An 11,627-nucleotide genomic window follows, 5' to 3' on the forward strand; every position below is an offset into this window, starting at 1 on the left:
ATTCTTTATTTACTAATATTTTCCCACTCTTTCTACATGGCATTCTGGGATGAAAAATCTACAAATACAAGTACACAGCATTCCAAGATAAGTGACACAGACAAATAGAGCCTTATGTGAATTGTTTTCACTTATGCTGCTATTTTTTCATTAGGTTTGTCTTGCTTTTAATGAAGCCTTAAGAAGGTGGGCTAGGGCTAATTTCAGACAAATGAATAATCTCTACACCTAGTTATAAAATAGGTATTACAAAATAAAGTAAGTGGTTAAACATGGGCCTTTTTTTCTTACTCAAATTACACAGCCAAAGGATTTCCTCTCTCAATTCTTGGATCATTCCTTTCAATTCTAGAATACCAAAGTAGGTAAGTGACTTTTGACAGGAAAATTAGGTTCCAGACCTACTGCAGTGGGATAATGTTCTCATCGGACATGTTCCTGAAATCATCATCAGATTCAGTTTAATGGATTCAAAGACCCATTTGTTGTGAAACAAAAAAGCATGTTACTCCTAGCTGAATTAGCATTATGTTGGCAGAGCTTAAGGCAACTTTTGGCCTAGTCGATGTTTGGATTCAGTTCTCCGAATGTTTATTTCAAGCCAAATGTCTAACTAGACAGAAATCTGTTCATGTAGTCATTTATTGTGACAACAACTACATCATTAGACAAACCAGTCTGGTCACAGACTATGAGTTAGCCTCCATGTCTTTAGCCAGCTTCCTTCTGTGGGTTCCAATTTAAATCAGTTCAGTATGCTTTCTAGTTCAGGTTCATATGAAACAGAAAGCAAGCTGGGGGGAAAAAAAAAAGAAGAAGTGCTGTACTCATTTCTAATTTCTGCATATTATAAAAGAAGTGCTGTACTCATTTCTAATTTCTGCATATTGTAAGACTAGAAAGGAATTGTTAAACAACTTCATTTTTTTTAAAAAAAAACTTCATATTTTTATTAGGATCAGAAATTTTAAAGTTAAGTATCCAACTTAACAATTTCATTTCAAATACTAAGATTGAAGCCTTAGGAATTTCTTTAAACTGGTCATATTAGAAAGCCCTGAGTTTTTGGAATGAAGAAATTCAGCGCCACATAAAGTTTTTACAGCATTTCGGAATTCTAGTAGAAAGATCATCTTCCAAATTGTAGATGAACTTCTGGTATGCAAGACATCTCTACCTACTAAAGGCATATTCAGCCTGCTAAATTGCAAATATTAAATCATTTTGATGTTTTAAAGTTCTTAGTTAAAAGAATATAGAATGAAAATATAATTTTTATAGTTTTTCACTAATAGGGCAATGAATCTGCCAAAAGAGAAGTTTTACAAAACATTTCTCTACATAAAGTACTCTAAGTGGTGGTATTTAGTGGTAAAGCATGTTACTGTTGAAATTTAAATCAGCTTTAATAGCAGTCAGGAAATTTCAGAGATGAAGTCCCATGAGATACTGCAAGTTTGTTTTTGAATTTTGGGGTTTGTGTGTGTATGTTTAGGAGTGTGATACAACCACCTCATCTGTTTGTATCACTTTATGGAGCATTTTCACATAAATTACCTCATCAGATCCTAATAACTCTGGAAAGTAGTAAGCTGGCATTTTATCCCTATGTTATGGTTGAAAATAACTAAGAATCTGAAAGATTAAATAAGCTTACCTGATTTCTGTAGCTATGAGTTATCCTGGACAATACTGTTGTTTTATTATTTTAAAGATTTTTTTTTTCTGAAACAGAATCACTATAGATAACGTATTATCAGCAGAAGATAAGTGAAGTATTGTGTGGCTATCTATGAATGCACACACGTGTACATATTTATGTAAGAGTAAATTCTTATTGGAATAATTTGATAATATCTATTAAACAGTCTAAATAATAAGAGAAATGGGAATACAGACCTGAACTAGATGAAGATTTCAAGCACAGGGCTCTTTCTGCTATAATGTGCTACCCCCATATTGTTTGTGTTACTGGATTTTGAAATTAAGCAGATGCATTCCATTAGCAAGCATAAGACAAAACAATGTATACGAACTAGAACTATAGGACTGCTTAACAGTTGTATTTCTTCCAACCACTGTTAATTATGATCATGATAATTAAATTAAACTTAAGTAAAAATGGCTTATCCAGTTGAGTAAAGTGGATATAAACAGGAGACTGTTTAGTATTCTGAGTTATTTTGAATGATATGGTCAGATGTGTGTATGTGTATTTAACTTTCCCACTTATTTGGAATCATGAGTAAATGAGCACCTAGGTATGCAAGGACTTTGCCTCCTGTAAAGCACTATAAAAATACTATTTGCTTCAGTCTGTATGCACATATCACAAAGTAGTGCAGAGGGAATTACCCTATTCATCAGGCTGATGTAGATTACAAAACTTGGCAATTGGGGCTTAACATTTTATGATGTTTTTAAAATGCAGTAACATGGTACAGAAATGCATTTTAAGCTGTTTTGTAAAACAAAAGTTACCTCATTTCAAATGATATGTGTAACTGAATATATTTGGAATGGAAGTTTTATCTGAGAATTGAAGACAATGGGAACCTCATTCCAAAATACAAGACTATCATGATCAATTTGAAAGAAGAAAGAAAGGGAAAAACTAGTATTGGGATTCTTAAACACTTTACCAAAATTAAGGAGGAGTTTGAAGATTTACAAAGAGAGATTCTGGTGTGCTGTGATTTCCAGTCCCACATCTTCCAAAGCAGCATGGGTGTGTGCATAATTCTCTCCATGAGTGTGTCTTTAAGAAAACCAAAGAGAGGGTTTATCAGTTTGAAGGATATGGTGGACTGGAATATGAGAGAAAGGCTGACTAATTACCTAGACTTTGGAGTGTCCAAGACATGATTGTGTTGGACTTCATAGTAGATCTGAAAGAAAAAGAATAGGTCTTTCCCGTGGACCAGATGAGGACTTACAGGAAAGAGCTGATGTGGCATCATTTTAGTCTAGAAGCTGCATATACTACAGGATCATTAGTGAGTAAGAATGTTGCATTTGCCCTTGTCAGGGGAACTTTAGGTAAGAAAATCCAAACTAAAGGGGAAGGGGAGAAGAGGAAATATTTCTTCCTTGTCGAGTTCATAAAAGTACTTAGGAGCAAAGAATCAATTCAAATAATTGGTAAGTTATGAGAGCTCCAGCACTAGCTCCTCATCAATCAAGAAAGGACTTTTCGGGCTTCCCTGGTGGCGCAGTGGTTGAGAGTCCGCCTGCTGATGCAGGGGACACGGGTTCGTGCCCCGGTCCGGGAAGATCCCACATGCCGCGGAGTGGCTGGGCCCATGAGCCATGGCCGCTGAGCCTGCACGTCCGGAGCCTGTGCTCCGCAACGGGAGAGGCCACAACAGTGAGAGGCCCGCGTACCGCAAAAAAAATAAAAAAAAGAGAAAAAAGAAGAAAGGACTTTTCTACTCCCCAGTCTTTGGTCCAAAGCTGAAGGATTTTAGAAATTGGTATTAGCAAGACGAGGGAGAAGGGGTAAGAGCACAAGCCTGGAAAAGAGAGAAGCCATCCCTTCCCCTTCCCGTGTAGCAGTACTTATTCATCAAAATAGGTATTACAATAAGTATTTATCTTTTTGTTCATTGACTATTTTGATGTAATATCTTTCCCTATATATGTCAATATGTCTTTCTAAGTTTTGGTTTCACAAATTTCTAAAATTTGTAGGAGTCCTCCTGGTAGAACAAAGTTATACCATAAAGGTGATGTAGTTGAATTTGGTAAGGGGCACCATTTAAAGACTACTTTTAACCTAAGTTTATTGGTCCTGCCACTGAAAAATATAACTTTGAAACCAACAAAATAGGAATACATTGAAAAACTTGTCTATATCCAATCCATTAATTTAATTTTAAAATATAAATAATGACTGTTTTGCCTGAGTTCTAGCCACTCAGATAACATTATATTATTTCAAGTATTACATAAATTTAGTTGTGTTTATTTTATCTTAAAATCAAAGAGGTTTTATAATAAAATAGTTTAGATCATTTTACTTAAAATTGCTTTTTTATATTATAACTTTAAAGACTGAAATGGTTATAATTTATGTTTTACAAATTTGATCCATACCATTATAAAACTTTTGCCAAACCTAGTACTTAAAATGTCAGTCATCAGAGAATGTAGCTGTATTTCATTATTTTAAGGTTAGAAATTACTCAATAATAAGTTATCTTATGAATATGTGAATATAAGGATAGACATGCATATTTGTGTACATGCTAGAAATTTATATGATGAAGAGTCAATATAAGAACAGTTTAAGTGTCATAATCTAAGTGAAATAACTATGAAGTGGGAGGTAATTACAACTGCTAATAATACATATTTACACTAAATTTCACATTTTTGATTTTTTAGCTTATATATATACCACTCTTTTATTATTCCAAAAAGTATGCAGAATTCTTGCCTTACGTTATTCTTAGACTTAGATTTAAAAAATGAGAGAATATTATTTAGTGAGACCATACATGCCGTTTGTGCTGTAGATAGGCTTTATATATAATTTAAAACAAATATTAAATGCCTTTCAGGATTTTCCAATCTAAGATAAAACTTAAATGAGAAAATAAAAAAATAGAATTTCCTTAAAAGAAATCCATATATGTGTTCCATATTTTCTGAATTTAAATTTACCTTCTCAATGATAGTTTCTTTAAAAAGTAAAGCAACCTTTTTCCCATTTGTGATGATTCATGAACACTATGAAATTTCACATATATTAAGGTGTGCACTAGAGTGTGTTTACTATTATTTTTGATTCCCTAACCCTGACCCACACTCTAACACTAACCAATGCATCAATAACTATATTACACAATTTTTGTCATTAATGGCAGTGATTCTTTTTTTTTTTTTTTGGCGGTACGCGGGCCTCTCACTGTTGTGACCTCTCCCATTGCGGAGCACAGGCTCCGGACGCGCAGGCCCAGAAGCCATGGCTCAGGGGCCCAGCCGCTCCGCAGTATGTGGGATCTTCCTGGACCGGGGCACGAACCCGTAACCGCTGCATCGGCAGGCGGACTCTCAACCACTGCGCCACCAGGGAAGCCCAATGGCAGTGATTCTTACCATATATTTCTTAATAAAACATCATTGCAGTATGGTCTTTTGGTGATTATATTGTATGGCTGTGTAAAATGTCTTGCTTCTAGTTATATTTATTATACAAACCTATAAAATAGTTGAAAATCCAGAAAATCAAATAGAAACACATTATTTGTTTCAAATTTTATAATTAACCAGTCCAAGAGGTTTCTTCAATATCTAACAATCTATGAGTCTACTGTTTTAGATTTGTTGTTTTGTGTAGATGAAGACTGGGATTATTTCAGTGTTTATGTCAATAACTAGAATACATAGACTTCAGATGTGATGTTAAGTCTGAAGAATCATTCCACTATGAAATTTGTGTCTGATGTGATGTCTTGTGAGAGCACAGATTTAGTTGTACATTTGTTACTGAACTATAATGATCAACATTTTTGTTGTATCACTCAGTGATTTATCATCATGCTGGAGACTGATGAATGTGACGAATGGTGTCAGCACAGTGGAGCCAACAGCTTGTTTTACAACTTTAATAGCAAAAATACTTAATGAATTCTCAGCATGAGTGTGTGATAAGCAAAACTCTTTGGTCATCATGCTTTACAGACTAGTCATCACTGTTTTACCTTGGATGTAGTTTTACAAACATTGTACACAAAGTAGAGCAGGACACTGCCAGTTCTTACTCTAACAAATTAATTTATAAATGTGATGTATTTTTTCTGCAACAGACATACTTATTTACGTACACAATTATATCTAAATATAAAATTTAATTGAGGATAGACTAAATTACACCACAGTAAAAAATAACCCACAAATCTCAAGGACTCTGAAACACCAAAGATTTATTTCTCACTCGTTTTAAGGGTACAGTGAGGACTGGCTGGGTTCCCTGCTTCACCTTGTCATTGTCCTTACCTCTTGACCTAGGCTGATGGAGCAGTCACTATCTAGAACTTTGTCAGTTGTGCCAGAAGGAAAGGAGAACATGTTGAAGTTCTACTGGCTCTTGAAGCTTCTGCTTAGGAGTGACACATGATACGCAGTTACATTTTTTTTTGTTTTTTTTGTGGTATGCGGGTCTCTCACTGCTGTGGCCTCTCCCGTTGCGGAGCAACAGGCTCCAGACGCGCAGGCTCAGCGGCCATGGCTCACGGGCCCAGCCGCTCCGCGGCACGTGAGATCTTCCCGGACCGGGGCACGAACCCGTGTCCCCTGCATCAGCAGGCGGACTCTCAACCACTGCGCCACCAGGGAAGCCCCCCACACTTACATTTTTTATCAAATTAAGTCAAATGGCCATGTTTGAGTTCATTGATGTGAAGAAATGGAATTCTACCGTGGGTCCTAGAGAAGAGAGAATCCAGAACTAGTGCACCATCTTACTGACTACTATATATATAATATTGATGTAATAGATATAGCTGTAAATGTAAGTGTACTCATATTTAGAGTTGGCTTTTGTAAGACAGTATCTCCACATGAACATAAATATTAGTATTGCTTACTGATCATTTTTAATTTGAGGCAACACTTATGATTATAAATAGGGATTAGGATGGACGGGTAGAATAGGGGAGTGTGTGGTATGCTGTTACCCGGAAACATTTGTGTTTCCGTGTATTTTTACCCTTATTCTAACTTCCCTTCTTCAGAATTACTTGTTGTCTGTCCAAGCTATATGCCTTTCCATTTTAAGCCTATGGAAATTGATACCTTACGAAAATGAAGTATAATTAAATTTGGTGATTAGGTAGTAAATTTAACTATGTCATTGAAGAGATGATTTAGTAAAAAAGTGATTTTTATTGTCTGTGAATAGAATTGGACAAAATGAAAGAAGTCGTATTTGAAGAATTCAGTAGCCAGGTAATAAAGTTGGTTCCACAAACTACAAGTTCAGTTCTGGCATTGTTGCGTTGAAGATCGTTTGAAGTAATTTGTCACAGTTGCTTTTAAATGAGATATGGAAGAAATTCCAGTAAAAACTTAGAGTAAACTCAGGTAAAGTTCAGTTGGATTTTAGTCCCAAATTTTGCTGCATATTGGAATCATCTGACAAACTTCTAAAACACCCTAATGCTCAGGTATCAGAACATCTTGCTAGGGGCAGGTGGAGGGTGTTGGTTGTCCAACCATCAGCTTTTTTTTTTTTTTTTTTTTTTTTTTTTTTTTTGCGGTACGCGGGCCTCTCACTGTTGTGGCCTATCCCGTTGCGGAGCACAGGCTCCGGACGCGCAGGCTCAGCGGCCATGGCTCACGGGCCCAGCCGCTCCGCGGCATGTGGGATCTTCCCGGACCGGGGCACGAACCCGTGTCCCCTGCATCGGCAGGCGGACTCTCAACCACTGCGCCACCAGGGAAGCGGGAACTCACTGTCCCTCAGCTTCCTGACCTTAGAGGAGTGCTTGACAATTACTAAACATTCAATACATATTAGTTTCTGTTATTTTTGTTTTACATTCACATATTCAGCTTAATATTTTTGTTTTTTTCAAACATGAATAAGACACTTTCCTCAGAAGTTTTAGTCAGTGAAGGTGACAAATATATAAACAATCTTTTAATACCGTGTGATAAGCTCAGCAGTAATAGAATTTAGAAGAGGAAGAGGTGCTAATTCATGAGGCATATACAGGGGTATTCAAGGAAGGCTTCCAAATGAAGGTAACTACTTTAAGGGAATTTGCCCAGGTGGGAGGTGAGGGAGAGTATAATTGTGCAAAAAAAGGAGTACATTGTAAAGAGACTAGAGTAGGCTTTGAAAGTATGGCATGTTCAGGAAACTGCAGAGAGCTGAGGGTGTGGACTGTTTGGTGTGGGAGAGAAGACCCAGACCAGAAAGATCTTCGTGTCTCATCCTAAGGAGTTTGTACTTTTTCTTGGTGGTAATGGTGAATCACTGAAGGACTCATAATGCAAGTATTGGTATTTTTAGAACCAATAATCAATGCACTCACAAATACATTATCTCAATGACAAACCAGAGTCAGTTCCCTGTCGACGATGAGTCTCTGAAAGGTTTCTAACAGTGAGCAACAAAGGTAAATTTTTCATTAATGTACCTGTCCTGTACTCTTTATTCAGTCTAGCTTTTCTATAATCTTAAATCATTTAGTCCTTAAAATGAAAACAAGATAACTATAATATGTGTAATCATCTTTTATCTGCAATTTGTAACAGCACATAAGTAGTAGTAATTTTGTCCCTAATATGGCTTTCAGCCATATATGCTGTTCCCATTTTACACCAAGAAATTGACCATTTCATTCTCTCAGACTGAGTGGTCATGCTAGTTCCAGGTCTGCCATCGTAGTTTCAGTCCAAAGTGAACCTGCATTTGTAGTTTCCTTTTGACTCTCAGGGAGATTTTTGTGTAGTGATTTATTAAATTATGAGGTATTACGGCAGACAGGTGTTTGACAGCAAAAATATCTTAAACTTAGTCTGTAGCCACAGGTACAAGTTACTTAACTCTATGAGAACCTGCTCAGACTATCAGTGACAATAGTGCTAAATATAAAATTAGTCATACTGTGGGATACTTAAATAAGCTTAAGACGTGGAACAAAATCAAAAAGTAGGATAGATAGAAACTGATCAAACTGATCAAATATATTCACTTAGGACTCCATCCTTTTTGTGTTGTGAAGATGTAGATTTAGAGGATCCATCAGTTCACACTGTGAGTGGCTTCTAGCTTGTCCCTCAGCTTTCTTAGGATTTAGTCTTCTTCATCTGTGCTCTGAATGTGCTGGCCTATAAAATTTGGAAAATCATATTCCTATCAAATTCAATTATCAAGCAGTGAGAGTGTAGGAAGTTCTAGGTATGCTGCTAAGTCGGTATTATATTCAACCTCAATAATTTTCTGAAGAGCCGAGTGTAGTTGAAAGACAACCGGACTTTAAGTTTAGAAACTTGAGATTTTTCATTCAACATATACTTACTAAGTTCCTTCTACCTAGCAGCTCCTGTTTAGATGCTGGCATACAAAAATGATTAGATGTGGTCCTTAACCTTGAAGATCTTAGCCTATAGAGGGAAGTAAATTTGTGCAGTTAATTATGAGAACATATCCTCACTTCCTTCAGATCTTTAATTAAATATTATTCTTCCTACTGAGACCTTTCCAAGCTGTCCTATATAAAATTGCACACACCATCTTCAAATACATACTTTCTATCTCCCTTCCCTTCCAATTTTCTTCTGCTTTTATTCATCTAACATACTGTAACTAACATATTATATATTTTACTTTGTTAAGCTTTTTTGTCTGTCTTCCCCTCTACCACTGCCAGATCCATAAGAACAGTGACTTTTTTGGTCTGTTTTTTCATCGCACTATGTGTTGGGTATACAGTTTTTGGTCAAAAAATATTTGTTGAATGAAAGAACATTATTGATAAATCAGTGACTCAATAATTAGGGACGCTTTGAGAACAGAGGAGGGAGTAATTATTTCTGCTTGTGGTCCAGGTAGGATTAACAGAATTTGATCTAGGTCTTGAAAAATAAATAGAAGTTTACTGAGTGGTACTGAAGGCAGAGGAGGAAAAAAGGATAGACAGAGGAAGTAATTCTAGTCATGACTTGGCCATTAACTTACTGTATGACTTACCTTTGAGCTTCTGCTAGAAATGATGGTTTATGCTATTTTTCACTTCCACTTTAGGATTCTACATTTTTTTCCTCCTTCCTGGTTTCTGTGGGTAATCTTAGCATTTTAACTCTTTAGATTCTAAAGCTCATTATTAACAAATGACGACTGTTGTTCAGTAGTTTCAAGCCATCTGAAAATTTCAGTCTATTGTGGCTTAAACTGGCTACTTAAACTCCATCAAGATGTTAGGAGCAGAGGTGGTTAGCAGATCTGCCTAAGGAAAATGTATAAGAAATAATTCACATTCAGATTTGCCTTCTACAATTTTATTTTATTGTAGTAAGAATGCTTAGCATAAGATCTAGCCTCTTCACAGATTTTTAAGTGTACCATGCAGTATTGTTAACTGTAGGCACAATGCTGTACAGCAGGCCTTTACAACTTATTCATCTTGCTTAACTGCAACGTTAGGCCTGTTGATTAGTAACTCCTCAATTCCCCTCTCCCCCAGCCACCATTTCACTGTCTACTTCTATGAATTTGAGTATTTTAAATGTCTCATATAAGGTGGAATCATACAGTATTGTCCTTCTGTGACTGGCTTATTTCACTTGGGATAATGTCCTAAAGGTTCATCTGTGTTGTGATATATTGCAAGATTTTTGTCTTTTTAAAATCTGAATAATATTCCGTTTTATGTATATACCACATTTTCTTTATCCATTCATCCACTGATGGACATTCAGGTTGTTTCTACTTCTTGGCTATTGTAAATAGTACTACAATGAACATGGGAATGCAAATATCCCTTCAAGATTTTTATTTCAGTTCTTTTGGAAAAATACCCAGAAGTGGGATTTCTGGATCATATGATAGTTCTAGTTTTAAGTTTTTGAGGAACTGCTGTACTGTTTTCCATAGTAGCCACTCTATTTGCTTTTAAGTTGAAGAAACTCCCCATATTCCTGAGAATCCAAACAACACAATTTCATTGAAATGTTTACTTTTTATACTCAGAAGTAAACTCTAGGAGAAAAACAAGTAAATTTAATAGAATTTTTAAAAAATTTAAGATCTTAACAAAATATATTTGATCTATTTTATTAACCACAGTAATAAAAACAAACTTTTCCACAGTTCTGTTTTGAAATTTGACTTTATTTGGGTCAATTAATCCTAACTATATGTAAGATAATTGTTTTACAAAGTCAATAAATGAATTAGTAGGTGTAATTCAGCTATAAACCTCTTTTTCTGAACTGAATAAACAATGAGTCTTTTAGCTCTGATACATGGGAACCATTTATAAGAAAGTATTATATGTTGCTATCAAATAAAAGTTGAGTAAAATAAAATACATCCTGAAGAAAAGCTAATGAACTGTTTTTAATGAATTGTTTTTGGTATGACATTCATTGATAAGAAAACCTATATAAAATTTTCATCTAGTATTTCTTTTTTGTACAAAATAAAACAAAAATGTGCTTTTAGAATTTAACAATTTACAAAATCCTAATATTTATACACATGTAGTTGTTTCCTTAATATTATTTATACAACACCATTAATTCTTTTTCAGTTAAAACATTTATTGAGGTAGTTGTAGATTCACATGCAGAAATAATACACACAAATAAGAAATAATACACACAAATGCCTTGTATATTTTATTCAGTTAATCTAATGGTAACACTTTGTAGAACTCTGGTATAATGTCATAATTATATATTGATATTGATATATCCATTGGTCTTATTCATGTTTCCCCAGTTTCACTTGTACTCCTGTGTGTATGTGTGTGTGTGTGTGTGTGTGTAAGTTCTGTACAGCTTTGCTACCTGTGTAGGTTCATGTATCCACCACCACTGTCTGGATATTGAACAGTTACAACACCACAAGGATCCATTTTATTCTCCTTTTAAAACCATACCTACCTTCCTCC

The sequence above is a fragment of the Tursiops truncatus genome, chromosome 7 (assembly GCF_011762595.2).
Source record: "Tursiops truncatus isolate mTurTru1 chromosome 7, mTurTru1.mat.Y, whole genome shotgun sequence".
NCBI lineage: Eukaryota > Metazoa > Chordata > Mammalia > Artiodactyla > Delphinidae > Tursiops > Tursiops truncatus.